The 21784-nt window shown below is 38.2% G+C and overlaps 1 long non-coding RNA gene across 1 annotated transcript; it reads left to right on the forward strand.

Annotated features, from left to right (window-relative positions):
- Window positions 1-695: 695 nt before the first annotated feature.
- Window positions 696-21356, forward strand: LOC121631700. The gene is made up of 3 exons (XR_006008780.1): window positions 696-807; window positions 9405-9407; window positions 21346-21356. It is a non-coding gene; the product is annotated as an uncharacterized LOC121631700 (long non-coding RNA).
- The last annotated feature ends 428 nt before the right edge of the window (window positions 21357-21784 follow it).

The raw sequence follows: 21784 nt of genomic DNA on the forward strand, positions 1-21784 counted from the left end.
ACAAAATTTATTAAATGTCAAACAGAAAAGTATGAATTTGAGAGAAAATGTAATTTTACATATAAAAAAAGTTTAAATAATTTGTGTAACTGTTTAAAGTAAGTGCTCATTAAACAGTAAAAAAGTTAAATGTTGATAAAATAGCAATAAAAGTGAACAAAAAACATGGAATTACTAATGAAATTACCAAAAATATAGTGAGAGAAGGATAAGAAATAATATACAGAAAAGATTAAATAAGATAATTAGATAAAAGTTCTTTTCAGCCGGTAAAACACGAAAAAGGAGACAGCGGTGTAAGCAGACACTTGACACGGACTCTCCGACAATTTAGTGAGAAAAGAGCTGAGCAAGTCAATGTAAAACATAAACCTGAACTCTTCCTCATCGATATCCTCTCTCTGGAGAATTTTATAAAAATTCTAAGATTTTCACCTGTGGGAAATGAAGCTGGAAACAGCCCACCTGCTAAATTTCTTAGGGGGGGGGGCAATTGTTGTGATGATGACTCAGGTGACCTGTTTAATGAGTAAATTAATAAATAGCATAAATAGCAATTGTCAGTTTTTACTGGTCAACTGAGCAACATCACCTGTAAATACTACACTGCAAAACAAAGATTCATTACAAAAGCCACATACTGAGCTACACTGGAAAGTTACATCCATGAATCAATTTTAACTCTACAAATAATGCTCAGTCTCCTGTGGTCATCCGCAGATAAACTGTCAATTAGTTTACCCTCAAATACCATGAATATTGAAAGAGAAAAATGCTTTACCATTAATTAAGAAAAGGGGACTAGATGTGATTCATGAAGCGTTCATTTAAAAGTGTTGTATTCTAGTGGTTTACAAATATTTTGAGCCATGACTCAGAAGATAAGATGCATTGGTGTTCGCGACCCCCATACATCCACTTAGTGATTAATTGTGTGATGTATGAAGTGGGTCATCTTGCAGTATCCCTTTAAATGTGAGGCTGGAAAACTGTCAGAATCTTCATAAAAATGGAGGATAAACTGGTTTTTGGTGGTTTACCACTTTGACAAGGCACCTACATGCCATCAAGTTCTTTCCAATAGGTTTCTAGTTTCTTCCTTCAGATTATTGGCAGTTTGTACCCAGACTGCTTTTACTAGCTGAAAGTGTGTCCTTCCAATCTGGACCTGGAAAGTCAAAGCAAATATGGCTGAATTCTGAGAGTGAAGCACTCCTGTGGGTGACAGGGAATCATCCGATCTTTCAGGAATCATGGAGCTTGGTTATTTATGGCGAGGAAGAAGGCTTTAAATTAAATTCTAAACTTAATAGAAACCCAATGTAAAGAGGCTTCCTAAGAGCTCTGTTAAGCCCCTTTCATATATTACCACAGGAGATTTTTGGGAGAGATAATTTGGGCTGATATTTTCGGTAGCTGCCATCCACACAACTACATAGCAGCAGTTGGAAATGCAGGGGAGAAGGTGCAAGGAAACGAACATTAATGGTGCTCAAAATACAGCACGTGATGCAGATATTACATTTTGGAAATGTCTCTGATTTATTCATAGCAAATTGGAAAAGCATGAGGTTCCTTATCGTCTTAGTATGAGTTCTACATGTATTATATGTATCCACAAACCATAAAGCTGCATACAGGTCAGCAGAAAGAGCAAACTCCCACCAGCACACATGCAGATACACTCATGTGCACAGCTTCATAAGATTTGTTGACATGCTCAAACGTTGTTTTACCTGCTGATGATATGGAGATTTTATTTGGAGCCTGGGTGGAAAATCTCCGTAGAAAGCCCAAAGCAAATGTTGCAGTTTTTTCTTGCATGCCACTGCTTCAGAACATCTCCGGAATATTCCAGGACTCATGTGGAAACCAGTTTGGTGGTGCCAGTCACTATTCTGGCTACTTTTTTTTCATTTATTTTATTCAATCATTCTTATTTTACAAAGAACAAAATAAAAGTTAAAGGCACATACAAAGAGAAACAGCTGTGTCTGCAGTAATGCAGTTTTAATCTGTGGAGATGAGATTTATCTTACCCACATTCACAAAGAGAGATCATCTATAACACATCACATTCATGCATTACAAACAGCCACATCAATGACAAAAGGCTGTCTTCATTCCAGCCATTGATTACATGATTATTATCTGATAGTTATTGGAATATGTGACTTCACTGTAGCTGCATTATAATGAACTCGGGCTTCAGTAAAAGTGTTTTCAAGACTTTGCTCGTCTTCTAGGACGTACATGCAAAAAAAAGTACATTATTGCCCCCCTACGGTCACAGATTCTGTTGGATCACAGATTTTGGTATAACACCGGTCGGGTCATATCTTTTTAATTGTGTTTCCTGACCTTGCAAAAGTGTTTCGGTAAACTTGTTAAAAAGTTTCACATCAATGTAAAGTTGCTTCATCATTGGTAAAAGTGTTTTGTAGTTGCACATGTAAGTTTGCATCAAGGATTGTAAAAGTGTTTCACATTTTGTACAGTTGTTTATTCTGAAATGTTTCTATAATGTAAATGTGTATCATGAAAATGTAAAAGTCTTTCACTTGTTACAATTGTATTGTACTTCTGGGCCACCATAGGAAGTACTCCAGATACTTGTCAAACTTGCTGATCCTGTCACTTAATTTTTCTGAAGCAAACTAGTCAGTCATTCCCTTCAGCCGTTGTGCTGAGGCACATATTGCTTCTGTTTTTCAAGCAAGTTATACGTCGTTTTAAGTTAGTTTTTTAAGTAAAAATTGCACATGTTTTAATATAACAATTTTTTTTTTGTTACTGTTTGCAGCATTTTTTTTTGTATGATGTTGCTGGAATACCCAAGAATATTACATATGACATTGTTGATGAAAAGGGGGCCCAGCAGAAAAAGTTTGGGAACCACTGATTTAAACTGTGGCAGAATTCAAATGATATTTCCAGTGATTTGCCAGTAGTCCCAGTAACTGATAAATGGGATGTATTTGCAAATGAGCTGTAATATTATAGCATTTTGTCACACCCAGTCACAAATACATTCATACAGCACTTCTAAGTGTTAATTAAGTTCTTTTATATGCATTTATACACATTCATACCTCAATGGACACAGAAGACAGTGTAGGAAAAATGATGACTTATGAGCATCTCATTTCATATTGTGAATTTTCTCAAAAGATACGTACAAGTCATTAGAATTAAAGCCCACATTTTACAAAAAAACCACAGCGGTGGTTGTTAGGTAAACAGCTGTGAGATGTTACTGGCCTTAATCTGTTAAGCTTTGAGGTCAGCCATGTCAATATTTTCCCATATCTGCTGAACATTGTCTTCTTTATTTACCCTCCTGCTCCCCTTTGAGAATAACATTCCACTTCCATCTTAAGATGGCTCTGGATCACTTAAGCCACTGACCATATGTCATAACTCTGGATGGGATTAGGCACATTCTCAACTTTATGGGATAACTTGTGGGAAAGTGTGCTTAGAGGACGGCTAATGGTGTTAAAGAAGATCCACCTCAAATAAGGATCAGATGAAGCATTTTATCCAAACCTGCCTAAAGAAATAGGTTATATTAAATAAAACAATGCCAATCAACACAGCATTAAATTCTCCTTTCCTCTCCTTCAGTCCTGAAACACAGAAGAATATGAAGAATATGACTTAATATGAAGAATATGAGTTCATTCACAAGTGAAACTGTGTCACTCTTGTTTGCTTTTGTCTCCATCTTTGTTGCTAAGAGCTAATCCATGCACTTTATTCACATGTCAATCAAACAAAGTGGGCAGTACAGTAAAGTCCTATCCATCAAATGAGGTGCTTACTTTGCAAAGCCACTTACATCATTTTCTTTGTAACACTGGCATTTATATCATCAAATGTAAACATCTCTATCAAATTTTTATCACCTGTTGTTGGCAAGCTGTAGAAGAAGAAAATGCAAGACGGTTGCACTGACCTTTGTCGTAATGTTGAAGTTTACATTAATCTCTCTGCAATCCTTACATAACCACATTCTTGTTACTGACAATGTAAAGCCTCAGATCATCAATAAGCTGGGAAATTAGTAGAATTTAACCAGAAAATACTTTCAAAGACTTCATTTATGTCTATGTACACTACTGTTCAAAAGTTTGGGGTCACTTTGCCATGGGATTCAATAGGGAAGTGACCCCAAACTTTTGAACAGTAGTGTATATTCAAATTCTTCTTAACTGGACTGATATATTGAGTTTTTCTCACTATTTTTTGTTCTTTATTCTACATTGTGCTGCCACATCTGATATGTGAAACACTGTGGAAACAATAACATCATTTCAAGAGATGGTGAAGGGAATGCTGCCAGTTATTTTCCCTTTTTTAAGTCATACATGCGGCTAATTAGACCATTTTCTTAAGATAAATAATGTTTTGACTGTGAACCCAAACTAAATAGTTTTAAAGGTAACCCCCTCAAGTTACACTGGTTTTATTATCATTTATTAAGTTGTGCACTTCCCTTCAGGAAGCTTGTATGGTCACAATGATGATGGGTCAGACAAAAAGTCTAAATTATAGATTTATTCTACCCCCTTTGTGTTATCACTGAAGCAGAGATGAGTAAATTAGGTCGCTGGGGAAAATATAAAAGTTCAACTTATTTTCCAATTAAAATTGCATCTGTAATAATTATGCAGGGAATAATAAGAAGACAAATTATACTGTAAACCAATTTTATTGCCACATAACCTTTTTGTGCAACCTTCAAAGCTTATTTGGAATCAATAATATACATTATGCATGTTGCAGATGAAGATGAAATGCTGCATGACTAGCGTTGTGCTATTTGAAGTCATGTTGTTTTTGGTTGCAGCCTTACACCTGACCACATCACTCTATCATCTGAAAATGAATATTACACCTCTTAAATTGTTATAACAATTTTTTTATCCCCTAATGAGGAGTGTGGATTTCTTTACATAGATTTTGAACTTTTCTTCTTCAACAATCTCTAGGTCTTTGAGGGTTGAAGCCTTACTTGTATCACTCTGGTCATTAATTTTAATTTGATTCATGGAGTCTGGATGGGATGCAGAGACAGACTCTAGAAAGCAGAGCTTTTGCATAGAGCGGATGAGATGGTACAGAGAGGTAAGTTGACCAATGTGGACCAATCTTTTTGCAGTGTCTACTGGAATGCCTATTTTGGACTGCTGGAACCACAATTCCACAAATGTTTTGGCACCATCACTGTGGTGATACTTAAACCTTTGACTGTATTGAAAACATTCTGCTAGTGATTTGAAAGAGTCAGAGCTAGAGGAATTTGTGAAGGAACAAAACCTCAAATATCTGGGGATTTTTACAGGAGAGCAGTGGTTGCAGGTGAGGAACAACTTCCAGCTCACACAATTGCTGATAGTTGAAATACTCCAATAGATTGACTTCTAGAGATTCTACCAGTAAGATAAATCTAATATAGCAGAGATTGCATGTTTTCATGCTGCACTTTCCAAACTTCAGCAGGAAATTTCAGGACTTGTAGTGCATGTGTCAAAACAGCTCCACACTGGTAGCGTCAGTGTGAAAGACAACAGTAGGGTGTTTCTCTTCTCACTATAATGAACTCTGTGTTTCTGTCAGTAATCCCCAGATTAAGTTTGCATCATTGTTTGACCTGATTCAGGTCAGAGAAGGGGCATTGTAGACAAGGAGTAGAAGAGTTGGGAAACACTAGAAGGAAGCCTAACTCCCTTGAATGTGTGACAGCTGATGTGTTAAGTTTGTATCACAGTGTTTTAACTGTGCAACATTTGCAAAAAGACTTCCGGCCATAAGACCTGAAAACTGTAAAAATTTGATCTTTTCATCAACTTCTTGCTAAGTTTTACTAGTTGTGTTTGGATCCTGTGTTGTGTACTTGTGATAATAAACGTTTTGCTTCAGCTCCAGACTATATAGAGCTAACATTTCACTTCTGGGGCCCAGTTAATGGTGTTGCTGCCTTGGTAATTTTAAGCAAGTGTGCTTGACAGTCCAGTTCAAAGATTCTCTCTTCAGACTGAGCAACGCCTTTATTTGGTGAAAAGCTAATATTTACATGGAATAGGATATGCATTAATCTTGCTCCTGGAAACCAAACCTACTCACAAAAAATTCTCCAGGATGTGTCAAAGTTAGACAGCAGATTCATGAGTGAGTGACGCTGGGTAAATGCACTTTATCTAAACTTTACCTGAGTCTGAGTATCCTGTGAATTTAAAAATACACTGTATATACAAGCCTCCTACACAAACCTCTGATCTCAAAGGCAGCAGAGCATAGATTCCATGATATGCATTGTTAAGAGGAGGTGGATAACAAGTCAGTTCTAAAGCCGGATATGTGACAGTCTTTAGATTCTTTATGTGGGGAGTACCTGTCTGCCTGGCCCCGGAGACAAGCTGCTACCTTCCAAACACCCACTCAACCTGCACTCCAGTCACAATAAACACAAAGAAAGTTTGTGCATGTGAACAGGTTAGAAATAACTTCCCAACTTGAGGGTCAATGATGATGATTTTCTGAAGTGCCTGCAAATATCTGAGGGTTCAAATGAAGTTTTACTTTAACATAACCGATCACTCTGATTAATAAAAAAGAGACACTGAAAAACAAAACAGTGGAATTATTAAAGCACTAATTTCAGTGCAGAATACATTCTTCATTAGCTGATTGTATGGAAAGCCTCAACAACAACATCATGACTGTAATAATCACAATCAGTTCCTAAAATTCTCAGCAGTCTCAAGGGTAATGGTGTGATTAATGCTGGTGGGTAACCTTAATTAGAAATCCATATAAAAACATGTTTATGTTGAACTGCGACTGAGGTTTACCAGGAAAGTAATTGCTGGTTACCTTGGAAACAGAGGAAGATGGCCCTTTAACAGGCTGGAAATTGGGCTTTAATGCACTTAGAGACAAAGAAAAAAGAAAAGTGCTTCAGATAGAAGTGGAGCATTTCTGCTGCAGAATCATTGCATTCGTGCTTATATCAGTGTGGTGGTTTTTCATTCCTCTATGCATTAAAAAGATATTGATCCATGGAAACAGAGCCTAGTGCAGGAATGCACCGAAGCAAATGATTGTGATAGAATTAACCTTGAAAGGATAAACTAGAAGCTGATAAGAACCTGATGTAAATTAGCAATAAAGACTAAAAAATTATATGATTACTGTATGATTTCTGCCCTAATTGTCCTTCATCTATAGAAAAACAGCTTATGTCAGGATGCCCGTCAGTGTTCACCCACATTCTTGACGATTGGCTCCCACATATCACCACATGTTTATGTTATTTGACCAAACACAATCACATTCACTCTTCAATTAAGATGTTTCTCACCAAGATAGTTTCATATTTGGAATTTGAAGAGGATAATCAGTTCTTTTTTTGTTTAAGTATTTTTGTTTGTTTCATTTTTCCTCCTGCTCTTGCCTTCCTACAGGCTTGGCTCCCCAGTGCCTGCTCTTTTGGCTCACCTGCTGCACTGATGGCCTCCTCCTTACAAACCTGTGTCAGCTCTGCATGCATGCAGTATTGTAGGACCAAAAACTTTATGACATGTGTTCAGGAAGAGTTATTTCTTAAATAAGCCTGTTTTTCCCTCCTTTTGTCTGTTTACCTTTTGTCTGTTTACAGACAAAAGGAGGGTTACTCACCTGTCATCTTGCCACTCTGCACGTCTTCAGTCCCATGACTACATGGTTAAAGTCGCTTTCAAAAGAAATTCTTTACTAATAATGACCATGTCTTCTGTCTCTGCTTCTGGGTACTGCTTCAAGCACAAAACTAATATCGTAGGACATCAAAAAACAAAACTTATGCTTAAAAACCTGTAGAAATATAACATCACTCATTCAAACGTTTCTTTGCACTGATAGCAGCAAGTTGTAATAAGTTTAATCATACTGTGTTAATTTATTTAATATGTTGTTAAAGATTTCTCATGTTAAAACAAAGAAAACTAATATAAAATAATCTATCTTCTGGGAATAACTGTGTTTTTATTCTTTCCTTTTCCTTTCATCCTTCATCCTTCATGTGATTATAGACGTGCGCAGAAAGTTTTGATGACTTATGGCGGAACATCTGTGAAGAATAGGATTAACATAGGATAGAATAGGATTTTTTTTTTCCCTCGAGGACCACTGTCCTTCAGTTTTTAGATGTTTCCTGCACAAACACACCTGATTCAAATAAAATAGACACAACAGTTTGTCAAGTTCTGCAAACTGACCCATTAATTTTTTAAACTGAGTTGCAGATCCCTGTCAGACACCTTTTATAGACTGATGCGCCTTTGTTTCACATCAGTGTCATATACAGGGGCGGTAATGGGGGTACTAGGGTTGATCCACTGCTGAGTCTCCTCTGAGTTGTCTATGTAAAGTAATCTGCCATCATGAAAATTGCAACACCAACTATAAATGCTGGTTTTTAAAGGTTTTTAATTGACTTTATAAGATTTCTCCTGCACCCCGCTGCAATGCTTTTAATGTTTGATGTAAAGCACTTTGAATGGTCTTGTTCATGAAATCTGCCGTAACAGTCCGTGGACAGTCTTTAGGAGTCAGAAATTTAAAACTACTGGGTTTGTTTATATTTAATAAATATGTTTAGGTTAAGATACTTCTGAATAACATTGGGTTTATACACTGCCCTTCCAAAAAAGTCAGCTCCTGGATATAAATAAGCAAATAAGTAAGACTCCCCTTATGGATTAATTACTGCACGTAGTAAGTAGCTTCTCATTTCTCAAAACCATGTTGAAAGACACATCATGTGGTCGTGGAAAAGATGTCTGTCTGTTGCAGAAGGACCAAATTATTGGTGTCAAGCAGAGAAGATTTTGCCCAGTGGTCGAACTCTCCCGTCACCAATACAAGATCCTGGTGAAAAACAAAACACAACTCTGGACATAAATAAATGTGACATTGCAGAAGCTTATGGAAACCAGGCTAAAGTGATTGTGTGATGTAAAGAAGTTAAAGGTGAACCAATGAAACACTAGAGTATGTGATTTTATTTGGGTGGACAGCGTATATTACTGAATACCACTAAATAAATTCATGGCTAAAATATATACATGATTAGGGCACATTATTGCTTTTCCATCATGGTAACATCATGTGGACACACTCCTACATAACAAGCAACACAAAGAATGTAATTTGACAAAATCTCTACGGTGAACTTTTACACTTTCATGTGTTAGGACATCTAACTGTGCACCATTACAAAACATATTTTTAGTAGTGAAAAAAAGGCACATTCCAGGATAATGAAAGAATGAATCCGTTTGGGAAAATGAACACACTGTTGAGTTTTGTTTAAGAATTTTGGTTGCACACAAACTTTGCTAACTATTGCTGATTATAAGTAGGTCTTGAACCAACCCGTCTCCAGTATCATCCATCATCTGCCAACAGTCCGGTCAGCTCTGACAAAGTAATAACACCTCAGTGGACCCTGCTTGATAGCCTGGATAAAAAAGGGGGGTTTAGTTGGACTGGAGCTCACTGTGCCTCTGTTTCTCCTATTAACTCTGTCCTCTCTCTGCATTCAGACTGTGTGTCTTCTCATCTTCTCATCTACTTTTACATCTGACTGCCTTTCTGTTTCCCTGCCATTTGTCTGCCTTTCAAATGGGGAAAAAGTGATAAATAATGTTCAAAAGAATTCTTTAAGAGCAAGTTCAAAGTTTGTCCTTGCACCCCACCTTTTTGCTGCTTTTCCATCTCAACATTCAGTATATATATTAACCTTTCCTCCCTTATTCTCCCTTTATGTTTTGGCATGGGTGAACAGTTACCCATTTAATGCTTCCTCCTGCTGCCACTGATGGTATATTACAGCCCAGCTGGCCACTGCAGTTAAACATGGCCTTGCTATGTCTGGTTAGCGGTTTTGTTCAGTGTGACAACCTCGCCTGTTCTCCCAAAGCCCAAACATTTTATGTTATGACAGCTAAAAACAGGGAGTGTAATTACCACGGCATAGTAACCTGAGTGTTTCTGTGGGGGCGAAAGGACTGCATAAACACACACACATCACTCTTAAATTGGTTGCATCTAAAATAGAAGACCACAAATAACACACCGTGATACAAAGAGCTTTGAGAGCACTTTAGCATGAACAGCCATTGCTGCTGAGTACTTTAGACACAGAGCAAATTCCAGTTTAAAAGCTTTGTTCTTATTAGTGCTTATTTGTATCACTATGTGAAAAAAACTAGATGGTCTGAAAATCTCTTGCACACTTATAACACCTTAAAAACAACAACAGCAATAGAGCACCCTTTCAAAAAGCTGTGATGGATGATCAACTGATGCTGGGCTGGGCATAAATCTAAATCCAAATACACTTATGGAATATGTTGGTCTGAGGCACCAGTGGTCTCGGTTTCCCAATATCACTCTATTCCTTATTCATATGTAGCTTCTCAATAACTGTTCCAACATGATGGATTTTATTTTCTTGTTTTTTTAAATGGTCACAATAACGTATATAAAAAAGAGAGGTGAGGCTGGAGGTGCTAACCCATGGGTTTTAGAGAGATTCTGAATGTTTTCCTGCAAGAGACTGCTGCTTCATGACGAGTCCATCGTCATTGTACTCAACAACTTCTGCAATTTTCTGCTGCGTTCTCATCTACAAATGGAAAAAAAGAAAAAAGTATAATTCATTTTAATAGTTAGTTAGGAAGCATACAGTTACAGCTTGCTTGCGTTTACAATCATGCATTTTATTTCTTTTTTTGTAACATGAACACCGTCTGACAGAAAACAACAGCTTAGTGGCTAATTTATGCACAACACCAAAAATACATGTGGATAGAGTATTTTATCTGGATTCATGGTGGCATATTTCAGTACGGTGTTAAGAAGTTTTCAGCTGCATGGCCAAATGCAGTAAAGAGAGCAGTACCACCAGAAATCATGGGGGCACTGTTGCACATAATGGCTCATGTACAATCTTCGAAAGGAACAGAAGAAGTAGAAGAAAATGATAACCTGAATGCCGGAACATTTTGAAAATAGGCTCTGTGAATTTGTACAGAACTACAAACACATCTATGAAGTTACCTCACCTGGACATAGGAACAGCAAACCGTTGCCATGTTTGCTGTTGTCTGAAACTGACCTCAGAAACTGGGAGTTAACTCTGCACACATGGGAGTATGTGGCCAGTGATGTTTGACAACATAGACGTGGACAAATATTTCTTCTATCCAACTGAAATCAGTCTGACTAGAGATTCCAGCTGACATGTTTACATGGATACTGAATAAAATGATCTGATCAGTTGTGTGTTTACATGATGGAAAAGCTTTAATATGACTGAAATGCTTTTGACAACCACTTTGTCAAAATGATCAATCAGCGAATTCCACCTTCTTTCATTTTATCAAATACCTGCGTGAACAACTCCAACAAGTTTCCAGTTTACAACAAAATTATATCCACCAATTTTCAAGTCTTCCCAGAAGTTCACCACATCATCTAACCCCTACGTGGTTTTAGCATGTGCAGAAATACCATACATCACAGAACCCCTGGAATGAGTGTATACATGGTTACGTGGGTTTCCTGTTGATCAGATTTAGAAAGATTTTGATTGGATTAAAAGTGCTCCATCTAAATAGCTAATTTTAGCTAATATTTGAAATAGACCTACCTATTTATGTTTGTAAAGTAAGCATAAATGATCTTTAAGGATACATTAGCAGCCTATGTTTTACGACCATTGAGTGTGACACTGCTACATCCAGTAACACTGCAATTCTGCTTTTTTCTTTCGTTTAGTAATCGAGCCCGCTTTGTCAATACTCAACAAGGATACATGCCTGTATAACCTCTTTATCATTGCAACACACTTCTTTTTGTAATTAGCCAGGCCTCCATTGTTGTCCTACAGCTGGTGCAAAACCAGTTGTTTTGCAGATGTTAGTCAAATCTAAAATTCACCTAAAAACTTTTTAAATTTGTCTTATAAACGACTTTGCCCATTTTGTCTGTCTGAATTGCTGTACCCAAATGTACTGTTTTAAAATATTACCATTTTAGGGGCTTTTGATTGTTCCAAAAACACGATGCAAACTCAAAGCTGATGGAGCCTTTTTGGAAGTTACAGCTCCAAAACTGTGGATCAATTTGCTAACACACATTACAAACCTTCACTTTTGGCTTTTAAACACTTTTTTAATTGTTATTTCTTTAGTTCTTGTCCTGAGTTTTCTAGGGTTTGGATTTATTATATTTACATGTTTCTGTATGTAAAAATGGAGAAGTCTAACAATACCTGCAAAAAGAAAACAAAAGCCCTGCATAGATAAAATGCTCATTTCCTTTAACAGTTTGAGTAATGGGTAACACTGAATAATGCATCTGAACAAGGCTTTTGCAAACTGACCTTTTTTTCATTATTCAGTGAATTGTTATTCTACATAAACTACGTCTGTTGGATCTGTGTGTAGTGTTTCTTTGCCTCTAATAGCCGGGGCTTGCTTTCTCACGATATTTTGTTTTGACAGGACTCCACACTCCAGACGACTCCAGGCTTCCTCTTTTAAAGGTGTTGCGTCTTGCCTCAGAAACCCCATGAAAGCCTTGGACCATAATCTCCTACAATTTTATCTCCCTCATCTTCACTCTCACCTCCCCAACAGCCCCTCTGAACCCCTCGATCTCAACCGGCGCTTCTTGGTTTTGGTCAGAAAAGCGCAGTGAGCTCCCTGGCGCCTGGGTCTGTGTGTTTTTACAACTGCACAGCTAAGCACTTGGCACAGCTTGTTAGCTCCGCTCTGTCCACCACTGAACACTTAAAACAAAAAATTATCTTTGAGGCAGGGGAGTTCGTGTCAGTCAGTGCACCTCCGTAAACCCCAGAAGTATTATATTTGAATCCTAGTGGATTTGCTGGATAGCTTGACTACTGTTGTTCAGAGAGAGACCTCAGGCTGACTCTGATGCTGCTCTCCATAACCTGACTCTCCTCTTCTTTGCCTTTAAATAGCCACCATTCTGGCTCAGCATGACCACTGTTCCACTACTACATCAAGCTCTAAACGCACTCACAGTGTAACCCACCCTCAGTTAAAAGCCCCAAAGATTGCCATGACAAGCTATTATCATACATGCAACATATGAGTATTTTTGCAGTTAGTCTAAAGCATTAAATATACATTTTTTTAAATAAAGAAAAGATGATGAGTCCAAGATGAGGTGGTTGTTTTGACCAATTCCAGAACTAAAAACTGGCCACAGGTGATCAAAGACCATCCGAGCTGCTATCGGATAAAAGGTAGATCACACCCTGGAAGGTCGCTGGTCCATCACGGGGCTGACACAGAGATTAATTAGATAAACAACCAGACACACTCACACACAGCCTTAGCTGAGATTTGAATAACACAGAAACTTTTTTGTTGTGAGATGAAAGTGCTACATGAAGCAGTACCTGAAATCTTTACAATACACAAACTGTGACTTATGCAAGATGACATGTTTTGACATTTACAACATTTAAAAGTCAAATATAAATCAGGGTTGTCCATTTCTGGTCCTCAAAGGCTATTCTTCTACAGGGTTTAGATGCTTTCTGCCTCAACACACCTGAACATCGGATCATTATTCACCGAATCAACTGACTGCTTCGTTAAACTTCACTAGTATCAATTATGACATTTCTTGATATCTTTGTTGGGAAGTTAAAAGTAGCACTACTTAACTTTGATAGATTTTTTCACTTTGTTTTCACCAACAAAGGCTAAGTTTGTATCCATGTTGCAACGTGTCTCTTCTTTAAGTTCTTTTCAGGTTGAATCGACCTGGAGTTTTCTACTGAAATACCCATGTTGCAAGTTCAAAACAATCACAGTGTCCATTTGCTGTTGTTTAACAGTGCCATAAATCAAAACGCAGCTGTCATGTCATGCTTCAAACTGGAAAAACATAGTTGTGAAGTGTGTTTGCAGCCTTAGGGCCCTGCAGGCAATGAAAGCCTTAGGAATATTGAATGTGCCATCAAATTAAATCAGAAGCACAGAGTTTTAAGGTTGGAAAGTTGTGTTGTGTTGTTTGAAGAAATGAGTTTTGGTTGATGTTGTACTGGATGGTGCAAGAGGTTGGGATGGCTAATAGCTCAGTTTTAAAGTAGTGATTATTCACCCACGTTATTATGGTTAGGGTCAGACACGAGATTGTTATTTCATGTAACTTGGGAGATACTTTACGAGTGCAGTATGAAGCAACTGTTTTAGTGAATATAAACTTATTCTCATTCCAACAACACTTTATGAACAGATTAGCACCAGTGATTTTCTTTCATCATTTCTTTTAATCTTTGCCTTTTAGCATTTTAACTCAGAATATATATATATATATATATATATATATATCTATATATATATATATATATATATATACATATATATATATATATATGTATATATATCTCAGCACATTAAATGCAAATTCATGCTGACACGTCCCACAATGACGAGAATGGTGTTTAGGAATGATTGAGTCCTTAAAAGCAAACCTGGCAGTTGAGTGTAAACATTAGTCACTTTTCTCTGTCAGATGTTCTCGGTGTGGTCACAATACTGCTTGTTTAACCTGCTCAGGATACCTCCACCTCATCATAGATCATTGTGCTGTAGGTTATTCCAAACGGCAAAGGTTAATGGAATAAAGATCACAGTGACAGGGAGTGGCTGCAGCAAAGTGAAATTTATTTGACAAGGCCACAAAATACAAAAGAGGTTATGTGGAGACGTCACTTTTTCAGGAGACATAAGCCTCATTCCAACTGCTGAAGCAAAAGCATGATAACAGTTAAACAGAAAAATATCTTTAACAGGAGAAATAAAAAGTGATTTATACAATCTGCCACACAGTAATTCCCCAGTATATTTTGAATTCTGTAGACATGCTAACTTTTTCAGATGTTTAATTTCAAGAAATCAAAAGAATTCAGGGGATATTAAGTTTGTAAATTGAGGTGAAAGATTGTATTTTTTCTGATAATTTAATCAGCTGATCATGGACTTATAAAAAGCTTCTTATTAACTTTTGACAGTTTCTTAAAGCTTCTGTCTAAAGTCTTCAGAGCATTAAGGGTGAATGTTTTTGTTGAATTTTGTCACATAAATAAATGAATAAATCCATCTTGGTTTGTTTTGTGTTTCACAGATTTTATATTAAATCTGGATGGCTGTTTTATTTGTTTTGTTTTTTCCTAAAATTCATTCAAAACATTTCATAGCAACACTTGACAGGCAGTAACTTACTCTTAATAAAAAAACAGCTGATGACATCGGGAGCTCAGAAACTCTTCTGTGGTCAGGTTTTAGACCAGAGGATCTGTCAACAGCCTCTCTGACAGCACAATCTAGACCCGGGGTGCCCAAGTCTGGTCCTCGAGATCTACCATCCTGCAGCTTTTAGATGCAACCCTTCTCCAACACACCTGAATCAAATGACTGGCTCGTTACCAGGCCTCTGCAGAGCTGAATGACATTTGATTCAAGAGTGTTGGGGAAGGGTCGCATCTAAAAGTTGCAGGATGGTAGATCTCGAGGACCGGACTTGGGCACCACTGATCTAGACACATCCACTCACCAGCCATTTATAAGGTACACCTGCTCAATAGCTAATAGCCACAAATGGCTAATCACCCAATCACATGCCAGCAACTCAATATGTAGACATGATCAACACAACTTGCTGAAGTTCAAACTGATCATGTGAAAGGATAAAAAAAGGGGATTTAAGTTATTTTGACTGTGACATGGTTGTTGGTGCCAGACAGGCTGGAAAAGAGAAAATATCCAGTAAGCAGCAGTTGTCTGGACCAAAATGTCTTGTTGGTATCAGAGAGGCAGACTGGTTGGAGATGATAGAAAGACAACAGGAAGTCCAAAAAGAACTGGTTCCAATCAAGGTCCGCAGAATAGCATCTCTGAACACAGATGGGCAGCAGAAGACCACACCGGGTGCCTCCTGTCAGCTAAGAACAGGAAACTGAGGCTACAATTCACACACACTCACCAACACTGGACAATAGAAGATGGAGAAACGTTGCTGGTCTGATGAGTTTCCATTTCAGCTCCACATTCAGATGCTAGGCTCAGAATCTGGTGGAAACATCATGAAAGCATGGACCCATGTTGCTTTGTAAGATAGGGCTGCTGGTGGTGTAATGGAATAGGGGATATTTTCTTGGCCCACTTAGGGTCCCTGAATACCAACATTGGATGGTTTACCCACAACAGCCTACCTGATTATTGTTGCTGACCATGCCCATCCCTTTATGACCACAGTGTAGCATCTTCTGATGCTACTTCTAGCTGGATAGTCCACCATGTCACAAAGCTCAAATCATCTCAAACTGCTTTCTTGAACATGACAATGAGTTCACTGGACTCCAACGGCCTCCACAGTCACCAGATCTCAATCCAGTAGAGCAGCTTTGGGATGTGGTGGAACAAGAGATTCTCATCATGGATACAGCCGACAAACCTGCAGCAGCTGTTTGATGCTGTCATGTCAATATGCAGCAAAATCTCATCTGTTTCCACAATCAACACCTTGTTGATTGTTGTGACCAAGAATTAAGACAGTTTTGAAGAGAAAAGGGGTCCAATCAGATACTAGCAAGGTGGACAAGATAAAGTAGCTTTGAATGTTGGTTTGATCTTAGTTTTATTTTTACCCATGAATACATAACATCACCAACAACCAAATGTATGGGTTGAAGCCAATGTATAGGCCACTTTTTGGCTTGGGTTAATAATCGTTTAAGCTTTCTTCGTCATCGACACCTTTTCTTCCCGACTAAAGTGGATTTCATAAGGTAAATACCACAAAGAGCATATTACCTGGGTTACTTTAAGCTTGTGATATATCCAGGATCTGTCTGATTAAAAATACCCCAAAAAATCCACACACTCAAAGTTGGTCTCATTTAAACTCAAACATTCATCAGTCTGCCTCCCCTCGCAGCATTCAGGGAGTGCCAGAACTACCTACAGAGAAGATTTACAGCAGCACATGTGAGAAAAAGCAGCAGCAAATGAAGAAGTTCATTATGAAGCCACACCTCAGGGTAAAGACAGCAGATGAGAGAGAGAAAAAAAAGCAAGTATCAATCATGCCCAAGTTCATCTCCCGACTGCTGGGTCTGCGCCGTCATTCTCGGCAGGTGTGACATACCAGAGGTGAGAAATAATTAACTGAGCAGCGAAGCCTCTGATGGGTTTTCTGTGTCCACTGGCCTCCTCTGTTGCTTTCTTCACTTTGGATTTCCAAAAAGAAGCAATCAGTAATCAATGGATGCATCATTTAGGAACTAATTGCTAATTAAAAGCTAAACCCTCATGCATACCTGTACTACCATTGGATGTATTAGATAAATATTGTTTCACAACTATGTCTCTTGTAAATGTGACTGTGTATCTCAATTGGACCACCTGTATAAAGGTTCAATAAAAATAGAACAAACTGTTGTCTATTAAATATTTCACCTGATGACTGTTGAGCTTCTTTCAAGCAACCTGGACAAATACCTACCTGCACCACAGAGGAATACAAGAATCTGGGATTTGGATCCAGACTGAGTAAACATTGGAGCAACACCAATTTTCTGCAGTCTTGTGGTTTCTCTTCTGTCTGTAATGCAGTTTTCACAAGACTTGTCCAGTATGAGCAGCAGGAGAGGCAGCGAGTTATCCAACGATGCATCCTCCATCCCTTCCTTTCTTTGGTTCACTGGATGGTCTGTTTGCATTCACACTGCAAGCAAACTGTACCAGGTTTACCTGCAAGTGAATCAAGACCCCCAGACCAGGTTTGCTTCTTTGGTCCACACCAGAGTGTGAAGCAGTGTGAAGCGTCCACACTTCTCCAAACGAACTGTACTATCCATGGAAACAGACCAATGTTTGTTTAAAACGGAATAAACAGTCCCAGTGTAAATGGGCCCTTAAAAGCATGGATCCCCACCAGAGAACAACATTATAGGCAATGCTTTAGTGAACATGAGGGCAACATTTCATGTATGTTGTCCTGTTTGTTGTGAAATTGGATGTTGTCAGCCTGAGTCAGGCCTTTTCTAATTTAGTTAGCTTTTAGCCAATCAGCACTCAGTTAACACATTGCATCTGCTCTGCATTGTTGCCTTTGCTCTGCTGGGGAGTTTCCAGCTTAAAGGCCTGTACATACTCCACAACAACAGAAAAAAATGTGTTTGCCTTCTCTTTGCTTTTCTGCCTCACCAACAGCCACATCAAATTTCTGACCAACAGTTGACAGACACCACAGCAAAAAAAGCCCTAGTTGAAAAAAAATATGTCATTCATTTCTCACAGTTCCTGGAAGAGAAAACAAATATTTTTTTCTTGTTCTTGCAGCGTATGAACAGGTCTCAAGTTGTTGAAAGACTGTTCACACTTAAAGGGTTGTTAAAGTTGCATGGACATCACTGACTTACCTGATCATAGTGTGGGGTTAAGTCATTGCTTTCTGTGCTTTTTACCTGCCTAAACTAACATGTTTTGGTAAATTTATTTTATTTAACCTTTATTTAACCAGGATAGTCCCACTGAGATTAAAAACCTCTTTTGCAAGCGAGTCCAGGCCAAGAGGCAGCAAAAAGTATCAATTACAACAATTAACAATTAAAATGACTTACAAATTGAGAAAAACAGTTACAAGTTGAAGAGGCTGCCTGAAGTGCTCACAGTCTGGATTTAAAGTCATTCAATGAAATAAGTTCTGTTAATTTACATTCCTTTTGCATGATGTTCCATGTGGAGGGGGCAGAGAAGACAAAGGCCCTTTTTCCCAGTTCAGTGCAGGCAAATGGCACAAAGAGCAACAAATGTTTATTTGATCGCAAACCATATGAATCGATATTTCTCTGTTTGATTAAGTTACAAATATAGAAGGGCAGTAGTCCAAGCATGGCCTTGTAGATAAAAGTGTACCAGTGTCCCAACCTCCTGGTGGACAAAGAAGGCCAACCCACTCGAGAAACAGTTCACAGTGATGGTCAGGGCTCTACAATTTGTAATGAACCTCAAAGAAGCATGATAAACAGTGTCAAGCTTTCTCAGACATTGAGCTGGAGCATTCATATGCAACAGATCTCCATAATCTAAAATGGATAAAAGTTGGCATTTGGTAACAGAGTAATAATAATAATAATAATAAATCTTTATTTGTATAGCACTTTTAAAAACAAAGTTTACAAAGTGCTGAACATCACACAGCAAAGAAAACAATGACAAGACACATACAAGAGTACAGCATGAAAATTAAATAGATAAAATATTATAATATTATAAAAAGGCCAATCGATAAAAGTGCATTTTAAGAAGTGATTTAAAAGATGATACTGATGGTGCCAGCCTTATCTCCTCAGGCAGGCCATTCCAGAGTCGAGGGGCCCGGACAGAAAAAGCTCGGTCACCTTTGGTCTTGAGCTTCGACCCCGGAACAGCCAAAAGAGACCTGCCTGAGGATCTAAGGCTGCGTGGAGGCTCGTAGGGTGTCAGTAAGTCCGTAACGTAGCTGGGTGCCAACCCTAAACTAGCTTTAAAAGTAATCATTAAAACCTTAAAATCAACTCTAAAACGCACAGGGAGCCAGTGCAGCGAGGCTAAAACAGGGGTAATATGTTGTCTTTTATTGCCAGTAGGACATCAACTCCTCAGAATACCTAAGGGAATCAATTCTGCAAAATATAACAAGAAGCAAGACTAACATTGAGGAGCAGAACAAAACAGAGTAGTAACACAAAAATACAAACCTGAATTTAAGACAGCTGCACTGAAAAGTAGTAGACAGACTGAGGAGATAACAAGAGTGGAAACAGAAATCTAACAACTAAACCTAACAGAACCAAAATCCCACAGATAATGACAAATGGCGCTGACCCCCCCCCCCCCCCCCCCCCCCCCCCCAAAAAAAAAAAAACAAAAAACCAAAACAAAACAAACAAACAAAAAAAACAAAAACCGCACATCCTCAAGGTTTTTAAACTGATTACATCATCATCACAAGTAAGGGGATGTTTGCATGTCACAGAAGACAACAAAGATGCTGAACTACTGCAAACAAACAGCATGACTACCTGATTGTTGGCATTACCTTCTGGAGAAAGTGTCACGAAAGTGGAAGCAGGAGACGAGGAGGACAGACCAACCGAGGCACAAGTGAATGGATGACTGAAGATGTTTTAATTAAACAGAAAACACTGCAGAAGCAGCAACACTGAAAACAAAACTAACAAGAGACCAGACTAAGAAAACTGACACAGGAAAAACCAACACAGTTACACACATAAACACACACACACAATGAACTAGTGCTGCATAAAGTAAAACTGGAGGATATATACCGAAGGACTGGTTACAAAAGGAGGAGCAGGCGTGACAGTTAATGACCTGAAACAGGAAGACAAACAGAATACACAAGGGGAAAATCCAACAAAATAAAACAGGAAACAAGACAGAACAAAAAATTACAAAAGACCAGAAACCAAAACAGGCTGCAACAGAACATGAACAAAACCTGCTGATCAGGATAGAAAGTGTCATAGTCTATGGGTTTTTGGTTTAGTTCTTGTTTTCTTGTAGTCTGTTCTGTAGTGGCTGGTTTTCATTGTTTTTGGGTCCTCAGTCTTGTTTCCCTATTTTATTTAGTAGTTTATCTGTGTATTTGTGTTTATTTGTGTATTCTGCTTAGCTTATTTCCTGCTCCCTGAATCTGTATTTAGGCTCCAGGTTTTTCTTTCATCATGTCCAGTTTTTTTTGTTGCCTCACTGTTGCTTTGCTTGTCTCAGCCAGTCAGTCTGAGTTTGTTTTAGTCTTCTACTGAGTTGCTTTACATCCTCCCGTTTATTAAATCATCTCACTTCCACTTGTGACTTTACTGTGAGTCCTGCGTTTGGGTCCTACCTCCTCATCTCCTGCTGCCTTGATCTGTGACAGAAAGTGGTCCTGACTGAAAGAAATGAATTACATCACATGTTAAATCAGATCTGTTCAGGGTGTGTCCTGCCTCTCGCCTAATGGGGATGCAATAGACTCCAGCCCCCTGCAATCCTGCAGTGGAATAAGCATTGGTACAATGGATGGATTGATGGATGGATAACCATAAAAATATGCAAAAGGGAGTCACAACTACTTTGAATTACATCCCACTTATATACATTGCTACATGCACTTAATCTGTGTGTGAGCTAAGTGTGTTAGCTGTATATGTGAAGATATAATGGCAAATTAGAAAACTTGGGCAACAAACTTTACCTGAAGTTAAAAACAAAAGTAAAAATTAGGGTACTAATAAACAGAAAAGGCTTAAATAAAACACTAACCATTAGGAGATCTGGCTTAGTTAATTACATGTTTTTCCAAATCCATTCATGTTGCTCTTAAGACCAACAGGGTGCCAAGTCCACTGGCAGAGTCCATTCTTCTTTTCTTTAAACCGCCAACCAAATAATAACACAGCATAATGGTGAATCAGCATGTCGCCATTATTTGTGTGCAATAAATACAGCCATGTTCTGATTATGCACACCCAAACAAAACCAACACTAACCCACAGCTCTTGGCTGCACTTCCCCCACAACAACTAATTTCTTGGTGGGAAGCCCAAGTTCTTACTTGCACATGCTTGTGGGTTGGCGGCAGCAAAAACTCTTCAAATATCTGGCTCCAACGGTGAATTATTATCATTTCTAAAGATCTA

Source organism: Melanotaenia boesemani, chromosome 20 (assembly GCF_017639745.1).
Source record: "Melanotaenia boesemani isolate fMelBoe1 chromosome 20, fMelBoe1.pri, whole genome shotgun sequence".
Classification (NCBI taxonomy): domain Eukaryota; kingdom Metazoa; phylum Chordata; class Actinopteri; order Atheriniformes; family Melanotaeniidae; genus Melanotaenia; species Melanotaenia boesemani.